Below are 20,374 nucleotides of genomic sequence, written 5' to 3'. Positions count from 1 at the left end.
CCATATTTATATATAGGAAAAAACAATTGAGAAACTGAGAAATTTCCAGGGCAGAGAAAAATGTGTGTCAACACAATGTATTCTGCTTTCACAGCCTATGTTATTTCTACACTATGAGGCTGCCTCTTGGTTAATTTGTACTTGCAAATGCTCTAGAGTTTTAAATTAAAAAATACTGAAGACATTGCTCCAAAGTTTTGCTCTCTATATTTAATCACATTATTTCTCACAGAACCCTTAAGGAAACAGAAAAAATAAACACCAAGTATGCATTTTGCTAATGAAAAATCAAAGCTTTATGATATTTTTCTTTGCACATCAGGAAGTTCTTAGACTCTGGGAGAAAATCCACCTTAAGTCAGACTAGGTTTCATTACTTGTTCCAAATATATGAAATGTTCTGTGCTGAGTGTTATAGGCAATATATTGATGGATATATTTAAGATTATTCTTCCCAAAGACTTAGCTATATACTATCTTTATCTTTTCTTATCTGAACATAAACTAGGGATCAAGCCCTCACATACATATTTTGTGCTTATAGCTTAGTTCATCATAAGGTTATCACCTTTTCAAAGCAAAATATTAGATGGATGTTAATGATGATTTTGACTTGTGTAAATGTTTGCTTTCCATAGTGTTGCTTAAAACTCAGAATTTTTTTTCTTGAAGTATATACAATCACCCCTAAATCTATACAAGGGCAAGTGCTTGTTTTATGACCCTTAAAATTGTCAAAGCTTATGGATGCATAAGTCCCTCAGACAAATTGAATGATATTTTAGTATAACTTTTGCACAGTTTTCTATGTACAGTAAGTCATCTCTAGATGCTACATTCTACCTAAAATAATGTAAACATATCGTTAGTAGTTGCTGTACTATATTGTTTAGGGAGTAATAATGAGAAAAAGTGTTAGTTCATGTTCACTACAGACTTCTAAAAATATTTTGATCTGGGATTAGCTGAATCTATAGGTTTGGAATACAGAGATATGATAGCTTATGCTTATGCATGACTATAAAATTAAATATGAAAACATATGTATAAATACAAATAGGTGCTATTGTCTGGATGATGTATGAGGGTAATGTGCTGAATTTCTTTGTGTATATCAATATCAGTGCTCTCTGCAGAAAGAATTGGAAGAAAGGCGAAAGTCTAGTTAAACAAATTTATTACCTAAGTGTTATTAATTTTTAATTAGGTTGCCAGTTATTATTACTTTGAAGTAACAAGTGACTTCAAAATTAAGTGACTTAAAAACCACAAAAGAATTATCTGCCAGATTCTGTTGATGAAGGTCTCGGATGCATATCCTGGTTCAAGTTTCTTATGAAGCTGCAGTCAAGCTTTATTATCTGTGGTCCCCTTTGAAAGCTCAATTGCTGAAAGATCTGCTTCCAAGGACTTAACTTTCTCATTGTTTATGGGACAAGACCCTCAGTTCTATAGGTAATTGACTACAGGGTCCACTTAGATCCTTAAAGCTTTGGTCTTCATAGGGCTCACCTGTGAGAGCTTCTTCCACTTAGCACACATGTGAGCACCCAGCAAATCCAGGCTTTATCACTTATTCCTGGAAGCTACTAAGGTTTTGTAGAATAAGTACAGCAGACAATCAAAAGGCAAGAATCACAGAACATATGCACAGCAGGAGGTGGGATCATGAGGAATCCTATTAGGGGCTGCCTATCATACAGTGAAGTTTATATGATAAAGAACAAAACAAAACAAAACATCACAGCTAACTTGTCTTATCTACACCAAAGCATAGATAAAAGGATGGATTCTCATATCTATGTGGGCTGGGCTGGTGAATAATATCAGTGAAGTAAGATAACTTTATTAGCTGTATACATGGTTAGAGAGGAGAAATGTCTACTGATTTCGAAACATACATGTTGAGTATTTCATGATAACAAATATAATTCTATTGGATTAAGCTACTAAGAATTTAGAGAGATTCTATTCATAGGAATATTCTAAAGACCTTTTTATTATTATGAACCAGATATATGGAACATCACTGTTGAAGCCAAACAGTTAAGATTCAGTACTATAAATTATACCTAGAAATGTAAGTTCAGAAATTAAGTCCTTAGCTCAATATGTTAATCACAGTTTTTGATCCAAGGTGGGTTCATAAAGTTAGATAAATGATAGGTGATGCCCCAAGTGAGTCAGTCATTAGGAGAAGCACCTGTATGGAAGATGTAGTGCCTAGAAGCAATACCATAATTTCAGCATTGAACAATATCCTGAATGAAGTTTCTGGTGGTGTTAGGTTTGTTTTGTTTTGATGTTGTTAAGGTATTTCCTTCAATCTCTAGAGTAGAATTCCAGAACAAATTAAATAGGCAAGAGAATGACAGGCACAAGTTAGGAGCCTTAGAGTTAAATATTAGATTTAAGAGCAATGAGTTTAGAGGTCTTGACAACAATAATAAATTCAGTTTACTAAATACCTAACTTTTGTCAGCTTTTGGTATTGGCCCAGATATATTACAGCTCTGCTTTTCCCAAACTTATCTTAAAGACTGTGGATTTCTTTGTAGTTTAGATAATATCTGGCCAATTTTGTCTGTATATTTAATCTCTCTTATTCATATTAAATATTTTAGAATTGACTATGTGCCGGGAATTGAGCCATGTGCTGGAAATATCCAGATGGAAGTATTTGTGCTGTCAATGTGGAATTTAGCCTAGAGAATTTAAAGAAAATAGAACTTACCTGTATACAAACATGTTTTGGGGCACCATCTGAAGTGCTAGTATAAACAGCATAACACATGAACAAAACATACAATAATACATGAAAAACATACAAATGTGATTTAGTAACTTAATTTTCTTGTAATTACTATAGCCCTTGCTCCCCATTTCTGTACATTCACACACACACACACACACACACACACACACACACACGCACAATTTTTTCTTTTGTACATTCTTTTCTAGCTTCTTTCCCACTTCATATTCTGTTTTAGTCAGCTTATTGCTAAAAAGGAAAAAAGAAACAAAATAACACATGCCACATGCAGGAACCCCTTTTTGGTGTTGTTTGATAGAACAGTACAATCCTGCAGTCTAAGTAAGCTTTTGCTTCCTTGTATGTGGTAAATGAGAACTCTTATAAAGCATCTGGCTGGCAGCTTAGGGCAGAACAGGGCAGTAAGAGATCTTTGTGGCCTGGGAAAAGGAGGCGAGGGAGGTAAGGTACTTAAGGAAGAAAAGCATTGCTCTGAACTTAAACATGTCCTATGGGTTTGCCGAATAGTCAGAGTCCTGCTGAGGACAGAGAGTTAATAGAGCAAAGGAAAGAAAGCATTCCCCATTTGAGAATTGCTTTTCTATATTTGTGCTTGTATATTGTTTCCTGGCTGCCTCTCTGAATCTCTGCTGTTTTCCCCTAGCTAATAGCAACTCCTTGAGCATTGTGCAGTGACTGACACTTAGCAGTATCTCATTTAATACCCACTACAACTCAGTGGGAAGGTACTAGCTTCAGCTCCACTTCATCAAATGGAAAAGTAAGTGAATGTAGGTTGAATGGATGGTTACATGGTTAATAAATGATGAGAACAGCTTGACTACTCAGTTGCCACTTGATCATTTTACTTCCTGGTTATTAGTCTTTTGCTTCAAGTTCATTACATTGTGTATTAAAATTGAGATGCACTTGTCACATCACCTGTCTATTTTGACAACTTTACATTCTCTCATTTCATTGGTAATTCACCTAAATAAGATTCTACTATTATGTCTGTAACCAATAGCACTGTTCCCTCAAATATGCATGAACACATAGCCCTGACCTTTTTTTTTTTAAGTTTTCACTTGGCATGTTGAAAATAATTACAACAATGATATAACACTTGCTTCTATAACGTGGAGTTCATTTCACTTAGCATCATCTTATGTGTTCATAAGGGTGTAGCTATTGGGCTATTGTGATCTTCGGCTATGACTAGCCTAATCATGTACTAATTATTCCCTATGAGGGACACCATAGGGTTTATGTTTCTTTCGGTCTGGGTGACTTCACTTAGTATGATTGTTTTCCAAGTCCTTCCATTTCCTTACAAATGAGGTAGTATCATTCCTTCTGATAGAGGCATAGAATTCCATTGTGTATATGTACCACATTTCCCTGATCCACTCATCTTCTGAGGGGAATCTGGGTTGGTTCCATGTTTATGCCAAGTTGTATTGTGATCAACATAGTTGTACTGGTGGCTTTAGAGTGGCCTTGCTTGTATTCTTTTGGGTAGATGCCCAAAAGTGGGGCTGCTGGGTGGGCGCTCTATGTTTAGCCTTCTTAGAAACCTCCACACTGCTTTCTAGAGTGGTTGACCACGTTTGCCTTCCCACAAACAATGTAGTAGGGTTCCCTTTTGGCCACATCCCCTCCAGCATTTGTTATTATTAGATATCCTGATAATGGGCATTCCTACTGGGGCGAGGTGTAATCTCAATGTTGTTTTGATTTGCATTTCTTTTATGGTTAGTTATTTAGAGCACTTTGCCATGTGTCTCTTGGCCGTTCTCATTTCCTCTTCAGAGAAGGCTCTTTTTAGGTCTTTAGCCCATTTATTGAGGGGGCTCTTGGTTCTTTGATTATTTGTTTTTCAGGAGTTTAACTTTTTTGAGTTCTGTATATTTTAGATATCAGGCCTTTGTCTGTTGTATGGCTGGTAAAGATCTTTTCCCAATCTGTGGGCTTTCTGTTTATCTTGGAAGCTATGTCCTTTGCCCTGCCGAAGCTCTGCAGTTTGATGCAGTCCCACTTGTCCAGCCTTTCTTTTATTTGTTGTGTTTCTGGGCCTTTGTTGAGGAAGTTTCTTCCATGCCAAGGAGTCCAAGAGTTTCTCCTCTTCCTTCTTGTAGTGTTTTCAGGGCATCTGATTTTAATTCTGGGTCTTTGATCCATTAGGAATTGATTTGGTGCAGCATGATAAACAGGGATCTACTTTTAGTTTGTTACAGGTGTTGACCCAGTTTTACCAGTACCATTTGTTGAAGAGGCTGTCTTTGTTCCAACCTATATTTTCAGGTCCTTTCTCAAAGATTAGATAGCCGTAGGTCTGTGGGTTCATTTCTGGGTCTTCAGTTCTGTTCCATTGGTCCTTGGGTCTATTCTTGTGCCAGTACCAACGTGTTTTTTTTTATTACTATAGCTTTGTAATACAGCTTGAAGTTTGGTATTGATATTCCTCCTTCACTGTTCTTTCTACTTAGGGTGGTTTTTCTATTCGGAGTGTTTATTGTTCCATATGAATTTCTGGATTGCTTACTCTATTTCATTGAAGAATGGTGTTGGGATGTTGATAGGTATTGCATTGAATTTGTAGAAAGCTTTTGGTAATATTGTCATTTTTCACAATGTTATTCTTCATAGGAGGCTTTTCCATTTCTTAAGTTTTGCCTTAATTTCTTTGTTCAGATTTTTAAAGTTCTCATCATAGAGATCTTTCACTTCTTTGGTTAAGGTTATTCCTAGGTGTTTTATGTTTTTTGAGGCTGTTGCAAAAGGTGTTGCTTTTTTTTTATTTCAGCCTCGCACTTCAGGTTGTTGACATATATAAAAGCCATTTCCTTTTGAGGATTTATTTTATATCCTGCTACTTTGCCAAAGTTTTGGATCAGCTCTAGTAACTTGGGATTAGAGTCTATGGGATTCTGTAGGTATAGGATCATGTCATCTGCAAAGAGAGAAAGTTTAACTTCATCTTTTCCTATTTGGATCCCCTTTATATTTTCCACCACATCAACCGGAACAAGGTAAAGAATCACATGGTTATATCCCTAGATGTGGAAAAGGGGTTGGAAAAATCCAGCACCCATTTATGATAAAAGCCCTGGAAAAACTGGGATTCCAGGGAACATCTTTTTACTGCTTTTAATTTGAAGTCTATTTTATCTGATACTAAGATTGCAACACCAGCCTGCTTTGGGGGGCTGTTTGCTTGGTAGATTTTTATTCCAGCCTTTCACTTTTAGAGTATGTTTGCTTTTGCTGGCAAGGTGCATGTCTTGGAGGCAGCAGAAAGATGGATCATGTTTTTGATCCAACTTGTCAATTTATGTCATTTAATTGGAGAGTTAAGTCCATTAATATTGAGTGTTAGGATTTAGAGATGATATCTATCTTTGTATGGTCTGTGTCTTCCCTTTTTTGCTCTAATAGTCTGGAGTTTCCTTTAGGGAATCCTTTCTCTGTCTGGATTGTGGTCTTTGTGGTTTTCAATGTGGAAGACATCTTTGAGGATATTCTGTAATGCTGGTTTAGTGGGATATATTGGTTCAATTTTTCCTTGCTATGGAAGACTTTTATTTGACCTTCAGCTATGATTGAGAATTTAGTTGGGTACAGAATTCTTGGTTGATAGTTATTTTTCTTTATGATGTGGCATATGATGGCCACATATGATGTGGCAAGGCTTTCCTTGCTTTCATGGTTTCTGCTGAGAAATCTGAAATAATTCTGGTTGGTTTTCCTGTCTCACAAACAATTTTAAGCTCTGATTCACAGGTTTATGGAATGAGCATTGACTAAGGAAGCAGAAGTTTCTCAGTAGCAATCGATCTTGTCCTGTGACACTGGAACTTTGTGCTCTACAAAGACAACTCATAACTTAATATTAATTGTAGGAAAATCTACTCTGGCTTTACTTCTTCCTATGCTATGAGATCATGAATTCTTCTGAGAGTTTTCAGTCTTTTCTTGCTATGTTCTAATCTAACCCAGAAAACCAATGTTTCTTCCTTGTTACATGCTTCACTGCTTCTTCTTGATTGTGGCCATTTATTTATTTACTTACTTATTTATTTAATTAGTGTGTGTGTGTGTGTGTGTGTGTGTGTGTGTGTGTGTGTGTGTGTGTAGAACTCAAGGCCTCTGGCTCTTGCTTGGCTTTTCTGTACATGACTCATTCTCTACTTTTTGATCCACACTTCTAATTCTGGCTTTTCTTGTCTAATTGGTGATAAGAATCTCCTGGATTTGTCTGCTTTACTTTCAAATGTGATTCTCTGATCTCCAGAGGAGGAAAGAAAAAAATATCTGATTATAAATTACTCAGAAATAGAACCAAGAGGCTGAAACACAAGTAAAAGTGTTGTATTGTGATTTCTACTTTGATAGCATGAAGAAAAAATAAATTCTACTTCAATGACCAATTAACAAAATAAAATTTAGTTCTATTTGGTAAAAGCATGGCTGTTGAGTATGGAAATGTACTTGATTTTCTTTTGCTTTTTATTTTTTTCGTGAGGCTTGAACTCTGGGCTTGGTCACTGTCCCCGAGTCTTGAGCTTAAGGCTAGCACTCTACCACCTTGAAGCACAGTGGCACTTACAGTTTTCTGGTGGTTAATTGGAGATAAGAGTCTCTTGGAGTTTTCCCTGGCTGGCTTTGAACCTCTGTCCTCAGATCTCAGCCTCCTAAGTAGCTAATAATATATATGTGAGCCACTGGTTCCTGCCCCACTCTGTACTTGATTTTTACAAAAAGTAGAATCAGAATGATCAGGTACTGAACCAAAAAAGGTGGTGTAAGTGATTATTACAAACTGGTAACCTACAGTTACATTTTAAACAACAGTACATTAAAAATAGAAACACAATGAGAATGGAATTATACTACTCCAAATGTTTGAACTTTTTTTAAAAGAAGTTTTCTAAAAGTGCCTAGGTCAGGGAAAGAATCCAGAGTCAGAAAATGTAATGATAATATAAACACAATGTATAAAAAATGTATGGAAAATTGCCAAAATAGCACTCAGGGAGAAATTTATCACTCAAAAATCTCTCCATTTATATGGAGGAAAAGAGAAAAACAAAGAACCGAGGTTCTACCTAAAGTAATAAGGAAAAGAATAAAGCATCATGCCAAAAGAAAAAAAGCACTGATTAAAAAATAAAATTGACAAATTATGGGTGCAATAACTTAAAAAAATGATCTCATTTACAATGAAGCAAACCTTAAATACTTAGAAGTAAATGTAAAGGCTATAAAGGATGCATCTAGCTATTTATGTTTATCTGGAGAAAACTGAAATAAATGAAGAGGTAAAATATATTTTCAAATGTGAATGTAAAAATATTCTAAAGAAGTCAGATGTTCACAATTTTTATTATCACTTTGATAGAGACTCAATGATATCAATGTGATTTTATGTTTTTTATTAACTGGCAAAGCTTCTAGGAATGTATCTGCAAGCTAAATAGTTGAGATGAACAAAGAGCTTTCTTAATTTCTCTTTGTGCTTTGTTTTAGTAATCATAAGTGCTTGTATTTCTTTTTGTTTTGTATTGTACTATGTAGTATCGCCAGTTCAAAGTTGAATCATGGTAGCAAGTACACACATTCTTGTTTCAACTTGAATGTTCAAGAAGGTATTTATTAAATCTTTGATCATGACATGCTATGTTATTATAGGATTTTCCAAAATCCTCTATTATCAAAGCATTTTCTAAAATAAATTATAGTGCTTAATTGTCATTGTTAGAGGAACATGACAAGGAAAAATTGTGGTTTCCATTTTACAGAAAGAAAATATCCAGTACTTTTAAATAGAATGGCCAGTCTAGAGAACCTTCTTTATTTGAAGTCCTTTGGGATAAAGGAATGGTGTCTCCATCCTACCTCTTGCAATGGAAGCAATATAAAGTATTTTGTACCGAGGAAAGCTCACAACAAAGGGGGTCCATGTAGACTCATGAAGTTTGGCTAAGAGATCTGGACAAATGTGTACCAATAATCTAAATACCTTTGTCAAAGCCTGAGAATGTTCAAGCTTTCACATCACGTTCAAATCTTCAGGGGGGAAAATGAAACTGGTAGGGTAATAACCTAATTAAAGGACATCTATTTTCCACGGAGGCATGGAAAAGAGTGACAGCATCTTAAATCCCTTATAATTCTAAGACTAACCTCATTGCCTACCCACCAGAAGACCTTTAGCAGCCTGATTGATCCCAACAAGATCAGTTTATTGTGACTCCCCCATAGGCCCATAATTCCATACAACGATTTTTATTTTAAGCTTCTGAGATGTGGGAAAGTTTGTCTTGCCTTTGTAGATGGCTGACATAATTAATTGTACTCACAATGTCAGTCATAATTTCTTATCTCATGGTAACATAAAACTTAGACAACATTCTGTTTACTATCTGTAAGACTTTCTATGCAGCGCCATGGCCTGTGAATACTCACATATACACTCATGACTTCTCCTACCTATTGAGATAAATGCAATGCCAAACTCTCCATTTTATTCCTAAACTTGAGAATGCCATTTTGCTTATGAAAGTATTTTCTCCAGATATATAAAATGAAAGAAACATAACTGTAAAATGATTAGTTGTTTCTAAAAACAATAGGCTGAATGACTTAAAAAGTTGAAAGAAGTTAACAATATTTAGAAAATGATACAGACAAAATACAGGAATGATAGCTAGAAAGGATGTGGCAATGTTCCTCTCATTTTTGCAGGGTTTTCTTTTCACTAAGATTATAAACAATTCCTGTCAAGATTTCATGTTTTGTGTAGTATATAATAGATGTCTATTTTTACTCTTCTCTAAAAGGAGAGCCACTCTTTCGACATTATTTGTAATAATCAGCCTGTAAACTAGAGCACAATAACCCCTGGTTTGTGGTATTTATATCTTAGTGTAATCTGTTCTAATTAAAAATAGGATATACTTTTTTAAAATGTGAACTGTGTAACTTGAGGGTAGGAACAAGAGGCAAAAAAATGGAGTAAAACTATGGAAGAGGTGACATTGACCAAGGATCATTATACTCATAATCTGAAATAGGGTCTTATAACTCCTTTGTACGACTACATCATTATTATCATCACCACCATCATCACCATCATCATCTTCATCATTGTAAATGGGTTGTATGTAGTGACTTGCATCAAAACAACAGCATATGGCAAAAGTTATGGGATGACCGTTGGAAGTAAAGTTACAAGATTGAGGCTTCTTTGCTTTTGTTGCTTTTCACTCTAGGTGAAACAGCCTGCCACATTGAAAGTTGTCATTTGGAGAGGACTATGAATGAGGACTCTAAGAATCATAAGACAAGAGCTGGTTGGTTATTAGTTACTGAAATGATCTTGAAAACAAATTTCCTGAGGCCTCCCAACAGCAATGCAAGTGAGCTTAGAAGTAGTGCCTCTCCTGAAGGTGTCTTAAAGATGACTGAGCCACAGCTGTCCCCTTATTTGCAGAATTATTGGAGAGCTGGACTAAAAGTACTCAGTTAAAGTTTTCCCAAACTCCTGGCAGATAATAAGAAAGAATTTATTTAAAGCATTCCTGAAAGATAGTACACGGTTTGGGTTATAAGCCAGTAATGTTAGGCAGTTTACTATGCAACAAAAGAGTCTAATACAATCTAATAAATTTAATCTGAATTTTCTATATGAAGTATACATAAACTTACATTATGGTTTGAATATGGTTTGCCTGAAGGCCCATTAACTGAATGCTCAAGGATAATTGGATTATGAGGGCTCTAACCTCATCAATAGATTAATGTATTGATGATTCATACTTGGATGAATTATTGTGGGCTTATAGAACCTGTGGGTGGTGGGGCCTCGTTGGAGGAAGTAGGATTGCTGGGAGTGGCCTGGAACAGTATATCTGGGCAATGGGTATGTGAAAGTACACAAAATAAAGCAACAGAAAAGATTATTCATTGCTTTTATTCTATTCTGTTATCAGTATTGTGGGTCAAACACCTCAAAGCTTAATGGCTTTAAAGAAATCGTATTATTATTTCTAATATTTCTGTGGGTTTACTTGGCACCCCTAGAACATGCTGAGACAAGTTGAAATTACCTGGGGAAGCTGCAAGCAAGGCCTCTAGAAAATGGATTTCAGCCAACAAGCCATGGCCAGGCAGCGTCAACTGCTAGTGGATATGAATAACCTTGAGCATCTAATCCAGTGGAATTTCAGGTGACTATAACACCAGACAACATTGTATGAAACCTATTTTCAGGATATCAGTGTCAAAGCAGCTATTGGAAATATGCCCAAAGTGAAAAGCACTCAAATCACTGTAGAAGGGTAATCAAATGATAGTATGTTGAAGAGATGACAGATTACTTAGCATGTATAAAGTATGAAGATTGTACCTGAATCCATTTTCTAGAGCACCTGTGTGTGGCTTCTTCAGATACTGTATACACAAATGGGCATATTAAGTGGAAAAGCCATACACACTATTTAAAAATAATAATTTGAAAAAGAGGGGTGGGGGGTGAGTGGGTTAAGAATATAATTGGAATGAATTGATCAAAGTACATTATACACATGTATGTTAATATGATAATAAACCTTTTTTACAATTAATTTATTTAAAGAAAACTTCTAAAAACTATTAATTTAATAATACTGGGCCTATGACAACATAAAGAAAAAGTGACATGTTCAGTGAAACAAGCCATATAATATAATTTTCTTTCCATGTCATTGTGCACACTGTACTATACAAATCTCAATAACAGTTTTCTGAGCTTCTAGGCTAGAAGATGGAGTTGATCATATAAGGGAATGAGAAAATTCCTGAAGGAAATATTTTGTATTTCATGGTGGATATGTTTTTAAGAATGAAGTGTCCACTCCCTGATATATGACTGTTAACAAAGGGAGACGGAGAGACAGTAGAGACCAAGTCTGTGAATACTGTATATGTTCTTGATACATTGTATATTGCATATATGTCAATCTGACCTAGACAAGGGATAGAAAAACAGGTTGTAAGATATCATAAGAAATGTACACACTGCCCTACTATGTAACTGCACCCTCTTTGCACAACACCTTGTAAAAAAATTTATGTCCAATTAATAAAAAAAAAAAAGAAAAAAAAAAGAATGAAGTGTCCAAATATATTGCATTAAACAAAGTAAATGAGATCAGGCTATTGAGCACAAATTTTCCAATAATAAAGTTAATTTAAAATTATGTTTGGAGAAATTTAAATGCCTAAACTAGGATCATTATCTATTTTCTAAGAAATATGTTATATAAAAGTAGAATGTTATATAAATGTTATATAAAAGTTATTTATATGTTAATGTTATTAAAAGTAGAATATCTTGCCAAAGTGAATGAAGAAAAAGCTACCCCCTCTCATAAATACGATCCAGTATGATGTAATCGAGAGACACAGGGTAAAAAAAGACAAACAACTACAAAAGAAATACTTACAAACTGTTTGGTGAAAATGAACTGAACAACTGGACAACTCATGGGAGGGGGGAAGGGAAAGGGGGAGGGGGGAGGGGGAATGAGAGACGAGGTAACAAACAGTAAATGAAATGTATCCAATGCCTAATATATGAAACTGTAACCTCTCTGTAATTCAGTTTGATTATATATATGTATATATATAATATATATACATATATACATGTATATATATATATAATCATATATATATAAAAGAGTAAGGGGTAATCTGAAGGCCTGTTAGAAAAAAGTGGTTAAATCCTAAAATCGTATTTGTCAGTGGTTTTCAGTATTTGTGAGTCTGTTGCCTTATTACATTTACAGAGGAAGTAAGAAAAACTGGATTAAGTAATATTTTTTTCTTAAACTGTTGATTTTTATATATTTGTAGTTAGTGTCATTTGTTACAATCTTTTTAGAAATGTTTCTTAAAGAATTACATATTTAAATAAAATTAAAATCCATTGCCCTAATTTTTTTAATCTAATAATGTCACCTTCCATAAATTTCTGTAAATAAAAATAATGTGGGGATAAATGCCATTGGCATTTACTGTATCACTGCTTATAATGGTAAAATCATTAGGATGCTCTCCAATGGTCTAAATGATGCACACATTTCTTGCTAAGAACAAATACAACAATGGTTTTCTCTTTTTTTCTCTAATAGTTGTGCTGTAAACTAGTGTCAATTTTGTGGTTTTTAGGTTCATATTCTATATCTTGATGCTCTTTGTATCTTTGCATAACTTTGTAGCTGTTCCTACACACATGAAGACTGTTTTGTGTCTAATGGAGGAAATGTATGTATTGGACATATTTCCTTCAAGCATGAGCTATAATACTATTGGGTATATATCCAATGTAAATCAATCACCGATAGCTAAAATAAGGTGTCTTTAAAATGAAAAACACTAAACAAATTTATATTTATTGATTGATTGATTGATGAAACATTTTGTGGCTAGTGTTTCATATGAAATTAAATTTATCTAGAGCAATAATTCACTATTTACTAATTTGTAGTTTGGAGTTATTTTACATAACTATCACAGATATTGATAATGGACTTTGTACATATACATATATTTTTTACTATATATGTATATAATATTACTGTATATGTATATAAACTTTCACTAAATATGTACTACATACTTATATATGTAATTCTAAAATATGTTTATACAAACCTTATATATGTTTATATATTGCATACCCATATCCATATATACAGGGTATATATGTATTTTATATATATATTACATCTAGTATACTATTGCAAGTTATGTAATTATATATCTAATATATTATGTATATATAAAGTGGAAATTTAAAATGAAAACATATTTTATTACTAATTTATCATCCATTATTAAGTCATTTTCAAGGATCAGAAAATTAGTAACTAGAAGCAATGTTAACACTCTTCCTCTCATTAGTTTATGATTCCTACTTCGGGATCATTGCCATATTGTTATTATCACAAATAAATGTGTGGATTACAATGATCTCTATAAAACAGAAAAGCCTATATAATATCTTATATTATACATAATTGTAACATGTAATTATGTATGATATACTACATATTTTATATTCATCATATATAATGCATATATATTATATAATATGTAACATCTTATATATTACATGACTATAGAATATTTTGATTGATATATAATGCTATGTACTGACTCATGTTTTATCTTTATTGTTAAATATAAAATAATACTAATAATAGATGAGCATAAACTGAGGCTATTAATGATATCACTATATAGATTTCAAAAGTATCTTGACCTAATTAAAATAGTAATTTATAATTAATGCTTGTTAAGTCATCCCTTAATAAATATAACAGTAATATTTCAACTGGTAATTTAAGCTTCATTTACCCTTGAATTTTCTTTATCTATTTATGAAAAGAAGCCTGTTCCTGTTTAGTGCCGCAGAGGAGCTATCAAGAAAGGTATAAGGTGGAAATAGTCTGCACACCTTACTGATTTTTATGTTCCATTAGCTTATGTTCCATTGAAGAAGATTCAGGTAAATTTACAAGCTAAGTGTGAATTTACAAGCTTTGTGTGAATCTTGTCTGATTCTGTTTTTCACTTCAACAGCTCTTTCCTTTTCTTCTATAACAATAGTTCCACTTCTCATTATGGACATTTTTTACCCCCAATTACCATCCTGTGAAAACAATGATTGGACATGGAATAAATTCTGTCTTGCACATTGTCTTCAAAGTAGGCTTTGTATATTTTTTGCCTCTACCTTTGTTTTTTGTTTGGTTTCTTGAATGTGTCCACCAAAGTTGAAGTAAATGGTTTCATCTTAAATAATAGTGGCAATGCATAGCAGAACAATGGAATAACTTTTGTGGGGCAGATACATCCCGGCATTCTTGGGAGGCCCTCTTCTGATAATTGCATGAGAGAGAATTACATTTGTGTTTTACTTAGCCAATCATTTTTGGTTTCTCTTACTCAGAACTTAGTCGTTTCTTACTTAGTATGTGTTTATAGGGTGGGGATGCAAAACATATAGTAGTAAGTACAGAGATAAAGTACTTCTCACACAGAATACAGAGGCACAATTTACTGTTGGTAAATGGAAAGTAGAAGCAAGAAACTATTCTTTCTAAGCCTACAAAAATGATTAATGATGCATCTGTGGGTCCCATGTACCCTCATTAGATTTCTGTGCCCAAAAACTAACAGAAAGAACTATGTAAAGTCTACATATTGTATGTGACATAATTCTTGCAATTGTTGATTGAGTTTTGTTACCAGCATTGCACAAGAGGCTTTCATTTTAGTATACCCAAAATTGAGTATTAGGAAGGTGAATGATCAGTCTAGAGGAGGTATTCATGGTAGGGAGAAGAATGAACTAACAGGGAAAAAGAGAAAAATGGAAAGGAGAATGTTCACTGGTCTTTTCAATCCACTGGAGTTTATTTGAATCAGAGGAAGAGTGGCTTGCCTCAGAAATAAATACATGGTGAACTGCCAAAAGGCTGTGCATCAGGGATGGGTAGCTGTGATGCTTTTAAAAATTTAAATTGACTAAATTAACTGAAATTTATTGTCCAAGCATTCTTCCATAAGTTTTAGTCCATATTTTCATACAATGTACCTACATCCAACTTACCCCTCATCCTCTTCTTCTTTCCCAAACTAATTCCAAGAAACTCTATTGTTACATTTCCACACATGTATTTATTTCTGAGGCAAGCCACTCTTCCTCTGATTCATATAAACTCCAGTGAATTGAAAAGACCAGTGAATATTCTCCTTTCCATTTTTCTCTTTTTACCCTTGAGTAGACAGACATCAAAGGTTGATATATTCAAAAGAAAATTTCCATAGGAGAAATATGTGATAAAGAACACACATTCTCACCAAATTACACAAGTTCAGAAAATAAGCCTTTATTATTATGGATTCAACCAATTCTACTTCAAGGGATGTACTTCCAAAGAATTTAAAATTCCAAGTAGATAATTATTTCTATGGCCATGCTTATAATATTGTTATTCACAATAAAACGATTCGACTATGCATCAAAGAAGGAAAGTATGAACAAAGGCATATTATTAAGCTTTTAAAAGAAATCCTAACATGCTAAATATGGAGATAGCTTTAGAACATCGCTCCGAGTGAAATAAGCCTGTCACAAGAAGAAAAATGCCTAATGATCACCCTCACATGAGGTTGATTTAGAAGAGTGAAAATCATGAAGATAGAAAGCAGAATGCTTGGGTGGGAATATGGCCTAGTGGCAAGACTGCTTGCCTCGTATACATTAAGCCCTGGGTTCGATTCCTCAGCACCACCTGTATAGAAAATGGCCAGAAGTGGCACTGTGGCTCAAGTGGCAGAGTGCTAGCCTTGAGCAAAAAGAATCCAGGGACAGACCGTGTTTAGGCTCTAAATTCAAGGCCCAGGACTGGCAAAAAATAAAAATAAAATAAAATAAACAAAAGAAAGAAGAATGGTTGTTGCCAGAGACTGGGGGGGGGGAGGAAAAGCTAGACTAATATTGTTTAATGGGTACAGAGTTTCAGTTTTCCAACCTGAAGAGTTTTCTTTAGAGGATGATAGAATACACTGTGATTATATTTAGTGCTACTGATATGTATCTGTCATGATTAAGGTGGGAAGTTTTTTGTGTTGTTTCAAAAGGTAAAAAATGAAATAACAAACTTAGGGGAAAAGTTCCCAAGGATTTATACTTCTGAAAATATGAGCTATCTATTGCTTACCTTTTGGGTTACTCCCCTATTTTGGCTATAGCCCAGAAGTAGTTCTCAGTTTACATTGATATATCCAGCAGAAGTGTTTTGTGAAGCAAACATGACTTTATTCCTCTTTCAACAGATGATCACAGGAAGTTCTCCATCGGGCCACAGGTTAGAAATAAAGTGTTAAGCAACATAATAATATGGACCAATTATTCATAATGTTAATTTGTATGTGTGTCTATTTAGGTGAGCTTAAACTCAACCTCACATGTAGTTCTTCTTTGTTTTTTTTTTTTTTGGCCAGTCTTGGGGCTTGGACTCAGGGCACTGTCCCTGGCTTCTTTTGCTCAAGGCTAGCACTCTGCTACTTGAGCCGCAGCGCCGCTTCTGGCCGTTTTCTGTATATGTGGTGCTGGGGAATTGAACCCAGGGCCTCATGTATATGAGGCAAGCACTCTTGTCACTAGGCCATATCCCCAGCCCTCTAGTTCTTCTTTGGTTGGATGCCTGATGGCTATTTCACAATTTATCACTGTTCAGTTGGGAAAATCCAGTTAATTCATGTACACTAGTGTGAAAGTTTCATTAACTAAAAGTGTGTCCACTTAGATTTTACAACGAGAAACTGGAAATAAATTAACATTCAGTGTATATGAAATAGACTTGGGTCAGGGCCCCCTGGATTACATGGCTTCAATATGTTCTTTTTGTAATAGGTCATAATAGAGTTTTGTACCTCAGTTCTTAACACATTTCCAAAAATGAGGGGCTTTTTATTTCCCCTATTTATATTTACTGAATAAAGGCTGAAAGCAATTTTCCAAAGCAGACTGAAGAAGTTTGCCTATGAACTTGTATTTGTGTACCAACTTCCATTTCAATTGATAGTTTCTAAGTCTTCTCATTAAGATGTGAAAAATTGCCACATATTTAATGCCCTTTGCAAACTAAAGCATTTATACAGACTTTGATAAGTAGTAAAATATATTTCCAGTTTGTCCCATCTCATAATTCTCTTTTCCCCATTTGAACACCAAATTTATGGTTTGTATTTTGCCTTCTCCCCCGTTAGGTGTCTCTGAGCTTCACATAAGAGGGAATCCAACTCAAGTCACCTAAACTATAAATAACATTTACAGTCTCACATAATGAAATGTCCTGCGGTGGGAAGCTTCAGCACTGGCTAATTTAAAAATGCCATAAAGCAAAAGAGGACCTGTCATCTTTCTCTTCTGCTTCTTCAATATCTAGGACTTGTCCTCATCTGCTCTCTTGATCAGAAGATGACTATAGGGTTCCAGCACCTACCTGTAGATATGACATGTCAGCCTACAAGTCTTCTATTGTATCAGGAAGGAGAATTTTCTCAGAAGTCCCCAGTAGCCTCTTCTTAGGTTTCACTGGTAAACATTTTTAAATGGCCTTACTTAAACCAGTCATTACAAACAGGGTTTGCTGTTCAGTTTTAATTTCTCAAGATTTACCTCTGGAGTTGGAAACAAGACCAATTAGTAAGTTTTAGAATTATATATGAACACACAAAATTTTTATGTGATCTTACATATATTTAAGTCTTCTCAAAGGTTAGCTTTGAAACAACAGCAGCATTACCAGATTTTATATCAATACGAGACTTGGAAGAAAATTGTGTGACTTTCTACTTTAACAGGATGGTACACGTTAGAATACAGGAAAATATCATGTCCCTAAAAAGAAAGAGAAAATGCATCTACACATTTTTATAAATGCTTCTTTATGCATACTTGATGGAGAATTCATTTCAGTAAGCTTTCCTAAATGCTGTTTCCACAGAGTGAGACAATCCAGTCAAGAAAGTGAATTTGTCTGAAAGGGTATGTTAGCATCTTGAATAGGAAAGGAAACAATAGTGCTTGCAGATTGTATAGCAGTACTATCATTAATACCCCCATGTACACATACATACATACACCCACTTGTACTCTACTGTAGGAATAAAGTGACTTTTCTGTAGAAGAAGACTTAACTGACCAGGCTTTGAGTTTATTATCTTGTGAACTTTGAAGATAAGGCAGAAGAACATAATAGAAAATGTGTCTGCTTGGATAATAGACATCCAGAAGACTAATTGCTATCAAGTGCCTTAATGCAGAGAGGACCCAGTGTTGTTATTACTATACTTAGTTTAAGCCAGGTACAAAGTGCATGAATGAAACAGACTAAAAGTCTCGTGGCAAAGATTAAGGAATAATATATTTTAGAAGTAATTTGTTCTGCCTTTGTGTATAACAGAATCCTCTGACTGGATCTTTGCAAACATTTTACAAAGACACAAATAAACCATTTGTGATTTCAGATTGTATCCACTTTGAAAAACCTGAAAGCTTTTCCAGAAAGGAAATGCTAACATTATGGCAAGTCAGTACAAAAGTTAACATAGGTGTGTTGAACATATTTTATAGAACTGTATAATTGGTAGGCTTTTCTGGTTTAAAATAATAGCTTGATGGTTTTGTACAATGTTATTTTGATTCTTGACTGTCTACTGAGCTAATACAAAATCAAATAAGAGTGTTTAAAACCTGAAAGTTTTCAAGCATTTTTCTACTGAATGCTCCGAAATAACTGAGAGACAAAGAGAGAAAAGAATTTGAAAGGAAGTGATTTGACAATTGTAGGAAGTAGTTAGCCAACTTTTTCCTTGATGTAGTTTTCCTTATAATTAAAAAAACAGGGGCTGGGGATATAGCCTAGTGTCAAGAGTGCCTGCCTCGGATACACGAGGCCCTAGGTTCGATTCCCCAGCACCACATATGCAGAAAACGGCCAGAAGTGGCGCTGTGGCTCAAGTGGCAGAGTGCTAGCCTTGAGCGGGAAGAAGCCAGGGACAGTGCTCAGGCCCTGAGTCCAAGGCCCAGGACTGGCCAAAAAAAAAACAAAAAAAACAACAACTGTGTGCCATTCTTTTATAGATTTGATTTTCAATAAAATAAAACAGATATGGATATTACAAGACTAGCAAGTAAATTGTTGCATTCATCACATATGGGGTAAGATGTTTTCTCTTATATTTTGTGTTGATACATATGCTGTATAAAATCTGATGTGAAATTACCTGGTGACCCAAAACTATAGAATTATTATAGAATATTTCAGAAGAATGAAATCTGATGTTTGTACCATGAATCTTTATTTGGATTATTATTTGTACAATGATGACTTGCTGAAATGAATATAGTATAGCTGTTCAAGATTTACGTATCTGCTTTTCTTTGTTAACTCTGGAAGATAATGGTATCCCTATAGCTTTGAGAAAAAGGAATTCTTCTCTGCTTGCTCTCTTTTACAGTATCTTTTCTCTGGGATGTTTGCCAGGTCAAAGAAATTTACACTCATTTCTTTGCAAAACACTTCTACTAATATTCTTATAATAATTTGTTTTGTTGATCTTTTTCCAGTGAGGTAGAAATAAAACCGTGCAAGAAGTGAATCATTAGCAAATTAGCTATTTTGGAAAAATCAGTGGCCATCTCTGCGATTTTGGGGTACACTCCTTCAGAACTGATTAGTACCTATCCTCATGAATTTTCTTAGACAGTAAAAAGGTGGATTTTGCAAGGTGGTCCTTTGGGCATATCAGTACTAAAATCACAGCGGCTTAAGATCACTGTAGAAGATCTCAATGACGTTCAACTTCAAGAGAAGAGGAATGCTCACCTCTGTCCAACTGTGTTAACACTGTTTCATCCTCCTCCATTTCTGCTCTGCATTCTGCTGAAGGAAAAGCATTCATCATATTTCATGCATGCCTGCTTTCCAGATCTAGTTATAGGTGACCAGGATTCTCTTTTTTGTGAACTGCAGCACTATTCATCTCGGAAAG

The sequence above is a fragment of the Perognathus longimembris genome, chromosome 5 (genome assembly GCF_023159225.1).
Source record: "Perognathus longimembris pacificus isolate PPM17 chromosome 5, ASM2315922v1, whole genome shotgun sequence".
NCBI classification, from domain to species: Eukaryota; Metazoa; Chordata; class Mammalia; order Rodentia; family Heteromyidae; genus Perognathus; species Perognathus longimembris.
The sequence above is the reverse complement of the archived record's forward strand: the minus strand, read 5'-3'. Positions refer to the sequence as shown.